We start from the raw sequence: 15,865 nt of genomic DNA, 5'->3' as shown, positions 1-15,865 counted from the left end.
GCCACTCCTTTTTGGCCAGGACCCGAATCCATTTGATTTAAAAAGTTTAGGGTGTATACTAGAATTTGAATGGTAGCAACGCCCTGTGACCCTTCCCCAGAGTGAAGTCATATCGTTTATTCAGGGTACTTGTGAAGACACAGGCCCAGCTTCTGGACTCACAGCCTGGGAATTTGGCCCATGTTGGAAAGGCAGGCCCCCAAGGAGGAGAGTGTCCCAGCTTGTCTCTTCCTAGAATTGGGCTTGGCAAAGCTGTAAGCCAAGGGGGCTTCTGGGATGTTGGCATCCCAGAAGGATTTTGAAGGATTTGGAACAGAGAAAACATAGACTTTACGAAATGTAAGGAGGCAGTATCGCAAAGGTAACAAGATTCAAAGGCCCCTTCTCCCCACCCTCATCAACTTGAACGGATTTCAAACCAGGTCCTTGAACAAGTAGCCATCCACTTGGCCCCATCGTTCAGCGGCTAAAGTACATAGGTGATTACCTCCTCTCAAAGTGTCCCTATCTCATCTGGGAAGTAGAAGTTGATAAGGTACTTTTGTTTTTAAATCGGAGAGTTAATAACTTACTCTAAGGTAGACTTTAATAACTGGGCCTTGATAACAACCGACACATCCATTAATCAGTTTACATCACTGCCAAGTTCCATGCCTGCACACATTTGAAGGAGAATGTTACAGCACTCCAAACAACAGAAAATATTTATGATATAAATGTCAAAACACCGTTAGCTATTGCTCACAAGTATAAAGAGAAATTAAATATGAGTACTCAAGTCAGAATGGAATTAAAAGTAATTAAATTAAAAATAAGTCTAGAATGGGAATCAATCAGTTTACAAAAAACCAAACAAACAAAAAACAAAACAAAACCTCAATCCAGAACAAGGTCCCATCCAGGCAGAGGACCTTGGTGCTTCAGCCCTGTGGTAGAGTGCTTCCCTGGTACTCCAGAGGCCCTGGGAACAACTCCCAGCATTGCCGAAAATCAACAAACTTAACAAATAAAACCAACATCCATGTTCCCATCCTGAGCCTTATCTTATTTGAGGAGATAACCCTTGCACTCCACCTGTGAGATCAGAGTCATATGTTTTATTTCTCCCACTCACCTGCCAAAGTGCTGGAAAGAGATCTTTGAGTCAAGAAACACATTCTCGGGCCCGGAGAGATGACTCCATGGTTAAGGGAGTCTACTGCTCTCGCAGAGGTCCCAAGAGCTTCCTTATCAGCTGGCTTACAATCACCTGTAACTCGAGCTCCAGAGGGGTTGAACACCTCTCGTCTCCTCAGGCACCTGTACTCACGTGCCAACATACATGCAATTAAATAAATAAAAAATAAATCTTAAAAAAAATAGCATTCTAGGCTGAAATACTAGAGATATAGAAATACTAGAATATAGAAATTCAATTTCTATAAGTTTTATAACAAGTTAAGGCTGGAGATGGGGTCATAGCTCAGTGGTAGAAGTCAAGGTAAATGAGCACATACATGCACACAAACATGCACACACAAGCGCGCACGCACATACACACACACACATCAACTGGGGAAGCCTTATGCACACACTCAGTTCTGCAGCTTATTGACTTCCATGGTCTGTCCTGGTGAAAAATCACGTCTAGAGATAAGTAGTTTTCTAACTGGATTTGAGGAAACAAGAAAGCCTTGAAGTGGTTTCTATTCTGAACATTTTTATTTAGTCAAAAGGGTTACCGTAACTTGAGCTAGGACATTGAGGTACTTCTTTAAACACTGTAGAAATGAAAGACGCAGTTTTCTGAAACTCATCCCACACTGCCTTTTATGGTCACTTGTAACAAAGGTGTCAGAACAAATCGTCAGGTAAAGAGCAGCAGGCAGCAGAACTACGTCCATATGCAAAGACTTTTATTCCACAGGGAACATAAAAGCTGAGCCTCAGATGATGAACGCTTGGGAGAGAATACCACCATCTTGGTTCAAGTGGTCTCTTAGGATGCCAAAGCAGGGGAAACAAAGACAGCATGAGGCAGACATCATCAGATTTAAAACCTTCCTGGGTGTAGTAACCCTGCCTTGATCCCTGATTCTGGAAGAGGGAGGTAGGCAGATGGGACTTTGAAGCCAGCTTTGACTGTGTATTGAGTTCGGGGCCAGTCTGGGCTGTAGGAGACCCTATCTCAAAAACAAACAAACAAACAAACAAACAAACAAAAAACTAACCAACCAAACAGCCTACTCCCAACCTTAAACTTTTTTTATTCAAATAATACTAACAAGAAACTTATAGAATGGTAGAAACTGTTCAAATCCTGCGTTTATGTGGGGTTTGTGTCTAGAATATAGATATAAACTCTTACAACTCAGTAACATAAAAAGACAAACCGCCCAGCTTGAAAATGGATGAACAGCTGAAGAGAGATTTATAGATGACACACAGTGAACTTCAATAAAAAGCCAGAACGCCAAGAAGAGCAGCCAGTGTTCCCTGGGTCTGAGTTCAGAAGGAAGCTTTGTGGCCATTTACTGACGGAGGGATCACAATACTTGGTGAAATTCAAGCTCAACTTTGAGTGTCTTGCCTGGGCTTGTTCTTGTTTCAGCTGCCCAAATAAACAGCTACCAGAGAGGCTTCCTGGATCTGGCCTTCAACTCGTAGAGGCTGAGCACTTCCTGGGGTTTGCAGCCTAATTTGCATAAGCAGATGGGGGCAAGAATGTGAGCCTCAGCATGAGCCAACCTTTTGTTCCTTGAAACATGCTTTAATTTTGTACCAAAGTCTGAATTTCCCTGGCTCAGGAACTGCTCGTTATTTGAAACTAAGCCTCCCTTTTTATCTTGCATCCTTTCCTGGTGAATTTGTGTTGACAACAGAAATGAGCAGTAAACACAGGAAAAGATGCCTGCTGTCTGGAACCTTCAGAAAAATGCCCATCGAAACCGCGATTGGACACCACCGCCCGGCGACAGGGCACGCCTTTAATCCCAGCACTTGGGAGGCAGAAGCAGGCGGATCTCTGAGAGTTCGAGGCCAGCGTGGTCTACAGAGCTAGTTCCAGGACAGGAACCAAAAGCTACAGAAAAAAACCTGTCTCGAAAAAAAAAAAAAAAAAAGGCGTGCGCTATCACCGCCCAGCCCAGGAACATATATTTATGATTCCATGATGAGTGTAAGGTTCAGAAAAGGTAACTGGTGTAGAAATAGAACATTGATTAGTGTTTGCCTGGGGATACTGTGGGGGAATTGAGGGAAAGAAGTGGCGGAAGCATGCACAGATAGGAAGGTGCCATAAAGTCAGGCAGCTGAAGCACAGAGCCCACACACGGAAGGAATGTTCTGGAGACTCAGGCCCACAGCTGAGCAATTTTGAGTGAAAGAGAAACGATTTTGTGTGTTTAAAAGAAGGGAAGAAAGAAACACCTCATTCAGTTCTGGCAGAAAAGGAGATTTAGAAACAGTTTATTTATTCTTGCGTTTCTCAACCTCTTACCAATATTGACATTTGGATGGGATAATTCTTTGCCGTGCCGGTAACAGAGTAAGCTAACTAGACTCTCACCGCTCTGTTTCTCTAGGCACACTTCACAGCAATACAAACCCAGAAGGAGAAATGTAACATGACCTCACCGGATGTCCCTCCCTGGTGACCCAAAGGCAGCCCAGTTGGGAAGGTTAGTCTTCATCTTAGATCCCTGCTCTTTTCTCGCTCTTTAGAAACTGAGCTCCAAGGCTGGAGAGATGGTTCAGAGGTTAAGAGTACTGACTGCCCTTCCAGAGGTCCTGAGTTCAATTCCCAGCAACCATATGGTGGCTCACAACCATCTGTAATGGGATCAGATTCCTTCTTCTGGTGTGCATGAAGATGGAGCACTCATATACATAAAAAATACATGAATAAATAAATCTTTAAAAAAAAAAACAACAAAACTTCAAAAAAAAAAAAATAGAAACTGAGCTCCGTTTGATATCAACCAAAGAGGACTTTGAGATGTGTTTCCTGCAGCAGTCCTCGCTTAGGTTCTCCCAAGAGCTCCTCTCCCATTTTGAGGTTACTCTGCAGTGCAGGGCTGGTCAAAGGCGAAAGACAGCAAAGATGGCAGATCCTGTAGGGCCATCTGGAGAATCACTTTTCTATTCCACCCAGTTCAGCCACGAAAACTGTCGATCTCTCTTGTTTCTATGCCTTGAAATATGAAGGAGGATGGCTTGGGAACCTGCAGGGAAGGACTCACTCAAACGCAGCACTGGACAGCTTGTGTCGGGAAGCTTCTGAAGTGTGTAAAAAGATGCCATAAGCGAGCATTGAGATCCAAAGGGACACACTGGAAACATGTTCTGGTGTTTGGCCAGTGGGGCATATATATAAGGCTTGACTGTGTAATATAAATGTCATAGGGAGATAAAAACAGGCAACTTAAATATAATCAGAGCAGCTTAATAAAACACAGAAACACACCGTCAAATGGCACCAAATAATAACAAAATCTGGAGGAAAGAATCTTAAGCTACTAAATCTATAGAGAAATCCAAACAGGATTTTAAATGGATCTCTGCTTTTTTTGCTGTCTTGAAATGCAATTCAAACCAACTGATGTCAGGTAAACCTACAATGATCACTTTAAAGGATAGTTTTTTTTTTCGTAGCAGGTAAACAATATATTATAGGATCAGGCCCTCTTCAACATCTGTAAAGTGTTGACCCTGCCGCGTGAGAGAAAAGACCACTGGTCAAATGCTTTGAGCAAATGACACAGCCTTATTTTCTGTCAGACAGGGCTATCTCCCTAAAGTGGAGTTAGAGAAAACAGCATCAAATATAGGAGGTGGTGGGGTTTATACAGTCCCCCAAAACTTCAAGACTAGGGGGTTTTCAAGGATTGTGGGATTTCCAGCAGCATTTTGGTTACGTATAAATTTGGATAAATATTTCAAATATTATTTGGCAGAACATCTTATCAGGGTGGAGGTCAGGGAATAGGGTGTGGAACATAGCAAATTCCAGAAATTTGGTCAAGACCTGGTCAAAGTTTTACATAAAAATGGGAATAAATTTGTTTTGACCTTGCAACAAGATGACTTTTAATCTTAAGAGCGGGTCAGTTTGGTTCATCAAGGGTCAAAGGTAGGAGACAAATGGGATGATATAATCCATATGCTTGACTGCAGGGATGGGGTAGGGGATGGGGGGTAGGGGTTACCAGTGAAATTGTTAAGAAGTTTTCCCTACTTTGCTAAAAACTGTCTTCCTAGAGAGCCAACCATATTAGAATGTAAAATTCTTGCACTTCTCTTGGTTCTGGACCAGAAAGTAGAGTCTTGGGGGAGCCGGGACCCCGATCTGAAGCTCCTCTCTTTTCTCCCCATCCTTTATGAGGATGCCCCAGGCCACAACCACGTCTCTGCAGTAGGTTCCATCTGGCAAGCCTAGAGCCAATTACACATCCTACTATTGTAGTCTTCTCTGAGAAAGAAGACTGAGAAAGAAGTCTAGGCAGGTCCTGGGATTAGTCTTGGTACATTTGAACAAGGAATTCTGAAGTAATGCCCTGGTGAGGTCTAGAAGGAAGTTTTGAGGTCTGAGACTATCTCCTTGGCCTCTGTCTCCTGTGGTGGGGGGCAGAGTCAACGAGGGTCAGAGCAGGACTCCCTAAAAGCCTGAAGCTGGTACCAACAGTGCTACATCCTGGAATGTGGTCGTTAGCCAGAGTGAGGAAGTCCTGGCGTGGACCTCTGACCTGCTCTGGCAGGAGGAGGGAGCCCGAAATGGGCTTGTCCAGACAGCAATGGTGGAGCCTGCCTTTCGAGCCTTGGAGTGGGCACACAGTCTTATCATCAACCCCGCAGAGTCTGCCCAGACTTGAGTGCCAGTTAGGTTAATGATTTAAAAGGACATTTACCTTTTCGCTCTGTTGAGGAAATACCAGAAGGTTCTGGAATTGCTTTATCAGACTCACAGAGCGTCGAGCAGCGCCTTCTCTGCTCCCCCACCCTCCAGCAGTTCACAGTACCAAGGATCCGCTCCCTTTGCTTGCTCTCCCTTTTCCTTTTAACCATGTTATCAGTAATTATCCTGACAGTGACCTTCTTTCCCCGACAGCTTGTCTCCTGTCTTCCTAAACTCCACCTCCGAACGAAGGCCACTACACTTTCTCTCTCTGCTCTGCTGGAGAAAAAGTCCCAGATGGCTTCAAGCCAGTGTAAACTGACTTACTTGTTCTAGCTTTCACTCCTGCTTGTTCAAAGCTGCTTCTTACACTGGGCATGGTGCCACACACCTACAATCCCAGCTCTTGGAAGTTAAATCAAGGCGAGGGCTGTGAGTTCTAGGCCAGCCTAGGCTACATTGCCAGACCCACCCAGAAAAACCACCACCACCAAAACCCCCCACCCTCCCCACAATCTTCAGAATTCCCTTTCTATGTTTCTCCCAGTTCCCTCAAGCACTGTTCTACTTCTGTGTACAACTTCCCCTCTTGCTTAATCTAAGATTATCAACATTTTCAGTCTGACTTTCTTCCTCCTGCTTCTCTCTGCTGAGAAATAGTTAAAAGACGAGGCATGGCGCTCTGCTGCCCTGCATCCGGCACTGAAGCCCGCATGGCACTCTGCTGCCCCGCATCTGTTTCTGACTGTGCCAGGGTTTTCTCTTACACGAACTCAGCCAATCATCTCTTCTCCTGTTCTTCTCTCTCTCTCTCTCTCTCTCTCTCTCTCTCTCTCTCTTTCTTTCTTTCTTTCTTTCTTTCTACCTTTCATCCACTTTGCTGCTGAGGTTTGAACCCAGAGTCTTGAGTGTGATAGGGACTCGCTCTACTGCTGAGCCACATCCCCAGTCCACCTTTCCGGCCTTTGACCCCTCTTAGTTGCTCGCTCTCCTCTCCAACCAGTCGTCATCAGCCTGCCTCACTTCCATCCTCATTGAGCTTGTATGGCATTGCCCATCTTGCTAATTTTTTTGGTGGTTTGCTTTTCAAGACGTGGTTTCAATGTGTAGCTTTAGAGTCTGTCCTGGAACTTGCTCTGTAGACCAGGCTGGCCTCGAACTCACAGAGATCTGCATACGTCTGCCTCCTGAGTGCTGGGATTAAAAGCATGTGCCACCACTGCCCGGCTGACTATTTTTTTAAAATTATGTTTATTTGTTGGGGAGGGGATGTGTTGGGGACTGTGTGTGCCATGAGGCCAGGCAACATCTGGCTTCACCCTTATTTCCTTACTTTATTGTTTAGCTAGTATTCACGGAGTACGCGCTAGGTGCTAGGAGGCAGCACTGCCTTACCCACGAGCATCTATAGCATGACATTGGGGACATGCGGCAATGATGCGCTTGTCAGAGTGAGAAAGAACTTCCTGGGAGCTGGCATCTAGCCAGACACCCAGGGAACATGCAGAAATTAGCCACCATCGGGTAAAAACTGGAGAAAGTCTTCTAGAAATGTGGAGATAGTCCAGAGGCCAGAGAGAACATGGAACTGAAGGAAGAGGCAGGAAATATGGGAAATGAGAAGCTGGACGTAATCTATGGTTTTATTTTATTTTAACTTTTTTTTATGTGCATTGGTGTGAGGGTGTCTGATCCCCTGGAACACAGTTGTGAGCTGCCCTGTGGGTGCTGGGAATTGAACCCAGGTCCTCTGGAAGAGCCTCCAGTGTTCGTAATCACCAAACTATCTCTCCAGCTCCCAAGGTCAGATTAAAGATATTTATTTATTGTGAGTTCAAAACCAGGCCTGGCTTACATAGTAAATGCCAGGACAGCCAGAGGTAGACAGTGAGACCCTGTCTCAAAATCATATTTACTGTTCATATAGGAGTATTTTTCCTACATGTGCATTACATTTGTGCCTGGCGCTTGACTCCAGAAGGGGTTGGGTCCCCTGGAAGTGGAGTTACAGATGGTTGTAAGCCACCATGCAATTTCTGAGAACAGAACCCAGGTCCTCTGTAAGTGCGGACAGTGCTCTTAGCCGCTGAGCCAACTCCTCAGTTCCTTGTGGGTAGATCTTAACCCACCTGTCAAGGTTAAAAGGTTAGATTTACCCTAAAGGCAATGGGAAACTTTAAGCAAATGAATTACCCATGTAATATCGTGATTTTGAAAGAGCATGCAGCAGCAGGACGATATGGGAAGTGTTGACAGGGTGTTCTCCTCACTCATCTTCCTCCCCAGGCTCTGGACTGCCAACCTGTATCTTCTATATGTAAATGTGCACACATGTATATGTTCCGCCACCACTCTACAAACTCCCTTGTCAATCAAATGTAAAGCATGCTATTGGGAAGAGAGTCTGCAATTGACAGAGAGCAGAACTCTATAGCACAATTTTCTTTCCTTCGTCCTTCCTTCCTTCCTTTCCTTTTTCTTCCTTTTTTTCTTAGGGACAGGGTTTCTCTGTGTCCTGCCTCTGTCTCCAAGTGCTGGAATTAAAGACATGTGCCATCACTGCCTGGCTATATTACAAAATTTAAACATAAAGCATTTTGCCCCTCAACTTGGAGATTAAATTTGTGCCATAAAACCGATATGCACAAATGTATAAGTCTGAATTGGTTATTTTCCCTTCAGTGGTGGGAGAAGAAATAGTTGATCTATGTCTTAGTCAGTGTTCTATTGCTATAAAGAGACACCAAGGCAACCTTATAGAAGAAAGTATTTAATTGGGAGCTTGCTTACAATTTCAGAATGTTAGTCCATTATTATCACGGCAGGGAGCATGCTGGCATGCAGACAGGCATGGTGTGGAGAAATGGTTGAGAGCTTTATATCCTGATCCATAGGCCACAGGGAGGGAGGGAGGGAGAGAGAGAGGGATGTGAGGGAGGGGAGTGAGGGAGGAAGGTAGGGAGGAAGGGAGAGAGAGAGAGAAACTGGCTTGAGTTTTGAAACCTCAAAGCCCACTCTCAGCAACACACTTCCAACAAGGACACTCCTCTTCCAGCAAGGACACGCCTCCTCCAACAAGGACACGCCTCTTCCTTCCATCAAGACTTTATCTCCTATTAAACAGTCTACTGGCTGGCTGATGACTGACTAAGCGTTCGAATCTATGAGCCAATGAGGGCCACTACAGCGTGGAAGATGTGTTAGAGCAGTGGTTCTCAGCCTGGGGGTTACGGCCCCTTTGGCAAACCTCTACGTCCAAAAATATTTACATTAACATTCATAACAGAAGCAAAATTATAGTTCTGAATTAGCAATGAAAATAACTTTATGGTTGGGGGTCACCACAACACGAGGAACTGTATTAAAGGGTCAGGGGAAGGTTGAGAAAAGGAAGGGTTATTCCTAGATTGATGGCTGGGGTTCCAAGGGATACAGGCCTGCCTGTAGGATAGGAAATTGCTCTTATGAGAGCCAACTGGCTGCACCCAATATTCCAGAGGTCGCACTGGGCCCATCTCCCCTCCCCACAAAATACCACAGCCAATCACACATGGCCTTCTATCTGCTCCCTCTTTTCCCTTGGGCAGCTGTGGAATGCAAGACAGGTGGAACGCAGCTCTGAAATTCTGAACTAGAATATTTATGTACTTTCGATCGACAGACAGATCACAGGAGACACTGGAATGAATTTAGATTAAATCACCTGCCAGGAAGAAGGCTGAGAGTTTAGATTTGGAAATAGAATTTACTGGGGAGAGGGGGCGTGGTGTTCATTTTTACACAGGTGCTTGTGGAATCTGGCACCTGCGACTTTCCTAGCCCATTACTAACATGGAGCTACCGCACGGGAAGTGGTTGGAAAAGAAGAGGGGAAGCAGGGGAGAGGGGGGTTGGTGAGGTGTGGTGTGGGTGGTGGAGGAGGAGGCGGTTGGCAAAAGGGTAGAAGAGGTATTTCGGTGGCAGAGATCTCGGTGTCATAACCGTATGTGAGAGACAATGTAGGCAGAGCAGCCGGGGTGATCCAGGAGTCTATGGCAACCGCTGAAGAGCATAACAACCCTTGCCCGGGGGAGGGGGGAGGGAGGAACAGGTGTGAAAAGGAAATGGGTTCGGCTTGAGTCTGAGATGCCTGGGAAACCTGTAGGGCTAGATGTTCAAGAGTCACAGAAGTTCAGGTAAGAGAAGGAATCATGAGCCCAAATGTTGCCACAGGTCAAAGAGAGAGGTGGGGAAAGTATCCTTCGAACGTAGCTGTGTGAAGCGCACAGAGTACCTTGAAGGGGACAATGCTGGGGAGCTCGTGGGAGGCAAGCAAGCTGAAACCGTGAGCCTAGAGAATTCTCCAGGAGCGCTGCAGGCAGAGGGAGGAGAGCAGGCTGGGGATGGAGGGAGCTCTTTTGGTCTAGGACGGAAGGAACTGGTAGAAAGGCAGGTTGAAGACACCGACATAAACGAGAAAGCACAGCAGAAGAGACGGAATCCATGAAGGAAAGGACATAGCCGGTGGGGGAGGGGAGCAGCTGACAGCTGACATGGGATGCATGGACTCTGTGGAGCGGGTCTCCGTGGGTAAAGAACTGAGATACAAAGAGAGGGCAGTGTGTACAGAGAGGAGGTGGCCCTATCTCCACTCACGGACCTGCAAAGGAAGCAGTGTGCTTGTGGAGAAGCTAGGAGTTTTAAAAGTCTATCTATCTATCTATCTATCTATCTATCTATCTATCTATCTATCTATCTATCTATGTATTATGTATGCAGTGTTCTGTCTGCATGTTTGCCTGCATGCCAGAGCTCTTAACTGCTGAGCCATCTCTCCAGCCCTAGGCTTTTTTTTTTTTTTTTAAACTAGAAGATGAAGAGGTAGGGGTGTGATGGGATTCAGTGATAAAATGGGGTTCCCGAGGAACTGTTTTGGATGAAAGGGGTCAGAGATGTATGCAAGTGGGTGCGGCAGATAAACTTACACCACTATGTGGTATGGTTAAGGGGAGGATTTTTATTCCGCCCAAGAGAGAGAACGTACCCAGGAGCATTTGGAGGGGTCCAGAGCCGAGAGAAGGGGAGGAAGCAGGGCTTTGAGGAGAGGGAGAGTAGCAGGGAAGAGGGAAGCTTGCTTGTGAGGACTGGGGAGTGAGATATTGAGAGAGTGACTTTCTGGAATGAGCTCAGGAATGGGCAGCTGGGCAGGTGGTACATGCTGCTAGTCCTCTAGTGAGGAGGTTGAGTCAGAAGGTTCAGGAATTCAAAGTCAACTTTGGCCACGCAGCAGATCCGAAGCCAGCTTGGGCTGCATTAGCGACTGTCTCAGCTCCTCATTTCCCCAAAAATTTTAAAATAGAATTTAAAAATCCTCAGATACATTCTGATTTTAAAATTTATGAACTGATATTTACTTAGTTTCTTATTTGGGCCTCAGGTTGTTTTAGTTATGGATTAAATTTACTTTTATTTCTCACAGGGGTTTTCCATTTTACCTTTTTAAAGGTATAGGCCACCTTTTCGCCTCTGCCTAGCTCACGACACGTGAGCAGTTCAGTGGAGCACCATGGAGCCCTTGAAATGCTATCCCATCCATTGCAGGGGCCAGCTTCCTCCGTTCTCCCTGTCAGCAGGTTTTGTGGAGAACATCTTGCTGGTAGACCCCATCTTATTGTTTAATGATAAGATTCAGTGAAGCAGCCGGGCGGTGGTGGTGCACGCCTTTAATCCAGCACTTGGGAGGCAGAGGCAGGCGGATCTCTGTGAGTTCGAGGCCAGCCTGGTCTACAAGAGCTAGTGCCAGGACAGGAACCAAAAGCTACGGAGAAACCCTGTCTCGAAAAATCCAAAAAAAAAAAAGAAAGAAAGAAAGAAAAAGAAAAAGATTCAGTGAAGCACTGAAGGAGAAGGCTTTAAAAATATCCCTCGTGGGGCTTTGATGGAGAGTGGAAAGGTCTCCGCTCTAGGCCCGTTGCCCTCTTTTTCTCCTGCCTTATTAGCTCCACCGTAAATTGCACACGTTCCAGGAAACATTGCCTCTCTGCTAACTTCCAGAGCTTCAGTCCAGTGCAGCTCCGGGTGGTTCAGGGATCACTTTACAGCTGGCTCAGAGCATCAGCTGACCAGAGGATCAGACATAACCTTGTTACAGGTTTTAAATGAAGCCGCTATATTAGCAAACCAGGTGGCTCAGATAATGCCCAGGGTAAAAACACGAGCTTCTATAGCTAGTTCGCTGCAGGACCTAAGAGTACAGCTAGCGTTCTTTTTCAAGTACAGACAACATTGTCAGCAGGCAAGAGATATGTACGTGGGGTCAATTCCCTCATCCATTGTCATTAATTCTTCGCTCTGTTATGAAAGTGATCAAACCTATTTGAAGAAAGAAACGCATTAGACCGTCAAACCGTACGTTCTGTTTCTTCAAAACATACTTAAGAAGGACGTGTTGGCGGATCTCTGTGAGTTCGAGACCAGCCTGGTCTACAAGAGCTAGTTCCAGGACAGGCTACAAAACCACAGAAAAACTTTGTCTCGAAAAACCAAAAAAAAGAAGAAGGACGTGTTGGCCGGGCATGTTGGCATACACCTTTAATCCCAGAACTCAGAAAGCAGGGGCAGGCGGATTTCTGTGAGTTCAAGGCTAACCTGGGCTACAACCTGACACTCTTGAAACAAACAGCAGAGGCTTGTGTCCGAGTAGTTATCAGTGGCCATTTGCTGCTGCTGAAACTGGTTGAGAGCCAGAGCTTCTGACAGTTTTTAGATGCCTGTGCTGCCATCTGGAGGAGAGAATTGGAAGGACATGGAATAATTTCCCAGATGGAATTAAGGGAAAACCAACACTTGAAACGTGTTTGTACAAAACCCTAAGAAAAATCAGTAAGCTTTGGCAGCTCTAACATTTTGATTTTCTATTTTCTTTCCAGATGGTCCAGTTACAAGCAGGAATTGAATATCTGTCTGTGTATGGGCTTTGTATCACTGCGTATGGGCTTTGTATCACTGCGTATGGGCTTTGTATCACTGCGTATGGGCTTTGTATCAACACTTCAGGCATTTCCAGGGCTCCAGTGAGCGTTTTCTTAGATGTATAAAATCAGTCATGAAGTTTTTCTGGTCCTCTGCAGGATGTGGAGATGAAGTGGGTTTTTTGTTTGTTTGTTGTTTGCTTGGTTTTTCTGGTGAATGAACAACAAGAAGAAGCCTTTCAAGATAGAGAGGCAGTTCCTTGAAGTTCAAGGCCACAAAACCTACTCATCTTATGGGTACATATAGGTGGTGTGTCAGTCAAACACATTTTGCTAGGGAAAACAATACTGAGTTGTTTTTAATAGCCTTTAACTTACTGGTCTATTCTGTGAGTTTGAGACGATGAAAACACCAGGCAAGCTTCCTCAAAGGTGTCCTGTGTCTACTTCAGGAACTATTCTCACAGGGAAGGGAAACTGGCCTGCTGCGTGAACACCAATGTGCAAACAGACCAGCCCTCCTCCAGCTCTTGTACGCCTCTCTGTCTAAACATTGTTGAAGCCTTGTTTTGGGTCGAGTGGCTTACAGAGTGTAACCATGGTCACTAACAACAGGGATGTGTCTCTGTGAGAGCTTCATTGAGTGTACTTTCACAAGCCTCAACGGCATAGGCGAATTACTCTATGTGAGTCCTCTTGTGCAATCAGGAACTGTGAATACAGCGTTATGGGACTGCTCTCGGCCTAACATGGCAAACTGTTCTAAGTAACCGCCTTTGTTCCCCTGCTGTGTGCTGTGCCTCTTCTCATGCATGAAGAGGCTAGGCCAGGGTGTCAACATCCTGTGTCGCTCTTTACTTTGTTCTGTTGGAGGAAGGTCTCTCTCTAAGCCTGGGATGATTCACGATGCAGACACTCAGTAAGCCCCAGTGAGTCTTCCCTCTCCACCCTCCACAATCCTGGGGTTCCAGGAATTCACATGACAATTCCTGACTTGTTCCATGGGCATCAGGAACTGAACTCAGGCCCTCATGGTTAAGCAGCAAGAGAACAGTTAATCACTGAGACGTATCTTCACCTCCCCTCAGTTTTTTAGACGGGGTCTCATGCAGCCCAAGCTGGCGTCACACTCATTTTGTAGCTGAGAGTGACCATGAATTTCTGTTGTTCCTGCTTCTACCTCCTGAGTGCTTGGATTGCAGGAATCCACCACACTTGGTTTATGTGGTGTTGGGGATGGAACGCAGGCCTTGGTGCATGCTAGGCAAGCACTCTACTTGGTGAACTAACCGCAACCCCCTCTGTTTAGTTTTCTTAGTAAGTAGGACCACACTCTAAAACAAAGAGAAAAACAATAACATAGCAATGACTATAGGGGTAACACGGCCCGTTTTTATCCTCAGGAAGCATTCTGCATTGTACATAATTGTGTGTACTTTCCTAAGTGTGGTGTCATGGTGACTTTATATACTTAGTGTCCAAACTAGCCTGTAATGTCCAGTGGTACACTGTGGCGGTGGTAGTGATGCCACAGCTTCTCCGGCTACGCTGTATCGGTAAGAAACCCCCAGTGAGTGACGTGGACTGCGGTTGCCTAATCTTCAGTCTGCGTATAACTGCTTTTTTTTTCCTAGAAGGAATGCAAAAGAGGTGAGCTTCTTTTTGAAGTTTGTTACAAGCCACAGAGAAACCCTGTCTCGAAAAACCAAAAAAAAAAAAAGTTTGTTACATGAAGATAAAACACAATGAATTCACCTATAGCATAAGACACAATTTATCTGCACTTCTGTGCCAAGGAGCACACTGTAAGAATGTCTCTCTACTTTTTATACATCTAGTCTACTGTAACTCCATGAAGGGGCTAGGAGGAGGGAAAACAGAGCTGAGAAAGTCAGAGCCTGGCTGCTGTCTGACCAGTCAATAAGTGGAGCAATAAGCTTATGTACAAAGATTCCTTACAGAGATAAACAATTGCCAGGCCCAATTTATTCATTGTAACTAGGATAGTAGGACTTTGTTTCTTGTGGAACAAGGCCACATTCTTCTGCAGAAAATAGCCTTACAGGAAGGCTGCTATAGCTGCATCCATTGTTAGAGCAGCTCCGCCTAATCTGAAAGGTTTAAATGCCAGTGACCCTGACTATTCACTGTGTTAATTCTGCAATGTTAGACACATCGTAGTGCTCTGCCCTTGAGTCATCCTTAGCTCTCCGTTCTTTTTAAGCTTTAGGTTAGCCTTGAACTTGTAGCCTTGGTAACTTGGGATCCTTCTAATGTTAACCTTTCAGGAGCTAGGTCAACAAGGCTGCACTGGCACACTCAGTCAAAATGATATTCCTGAGGAAATTAAGTAAATAATATTAATATTTCTCTTGTAATAATGTTTCTGCATTTAAGAGAAAGGAATAGGCAATTTACTTTTTTGTTGTTGTTTTGTTTTTCAAGACAGGGTTTTTCTGTGTTGTTTTAGAGCCTGTCCTGGAACTAGCTCTTATAGATCAGGCTGGCCTTGAGCTCACAAAGATCCACCTGCCTCTGCCTCCTGAGTGCTGAAATTAAAGGCTTATACCACCACCACCCAGCAACAATTCACATTTTTGATTCAAGATATTATATTCAGACATCAAAAAAGGGTGGTAGAAAACACCATTCCTTACAAGGGAATGCGCTATTTTTATTTTATTTTATTTTATTTTACAGAGACAACAGTGTTATGAGAAACTTGTGTGTTTAATGATGTAAAGAGGTAGTGGTGGCACATGCCTTTAATTCCAACAGAGGCAGGAGGATCTGTGTGTTTGAGGCAAGCCTGGTCTACAAAGCAAGTTTCAGGACAGCCAGGGCTACACAGAGAAACCCTGTCTCGAGAAAACAAAACACAACAAAAAACGCAGGGAGGTAGGAATGGGATTCTAATTCAGTTCTGTTTAACTCCTAGTCCTAAACTATTGGTTTATCTGATCTTGGAACAGAGTAATTTTAGAAAATGTTTGGATATTCTTTTGTTGTTGTTGAAATGGGGTCTTGCTATGTGGTTTACATT

This window comes from Chionomys nivalis, chromosome 22 (assembly GCF_950005125.1).
Source record: "Chionomys nivalis chromosome 22, mChiNiv1.1, whole genome shotgun sequence".
Classification (NCBI taxonomy): domain Eukaryota; kingdom Metazoa; phylum Chordata; class Mammalia; order Rodentia; family Cricetidae; genus Chionomys; species Chionomys nivalis.
Note: the sequence above shows the minus strand (reverse complement) of the source record.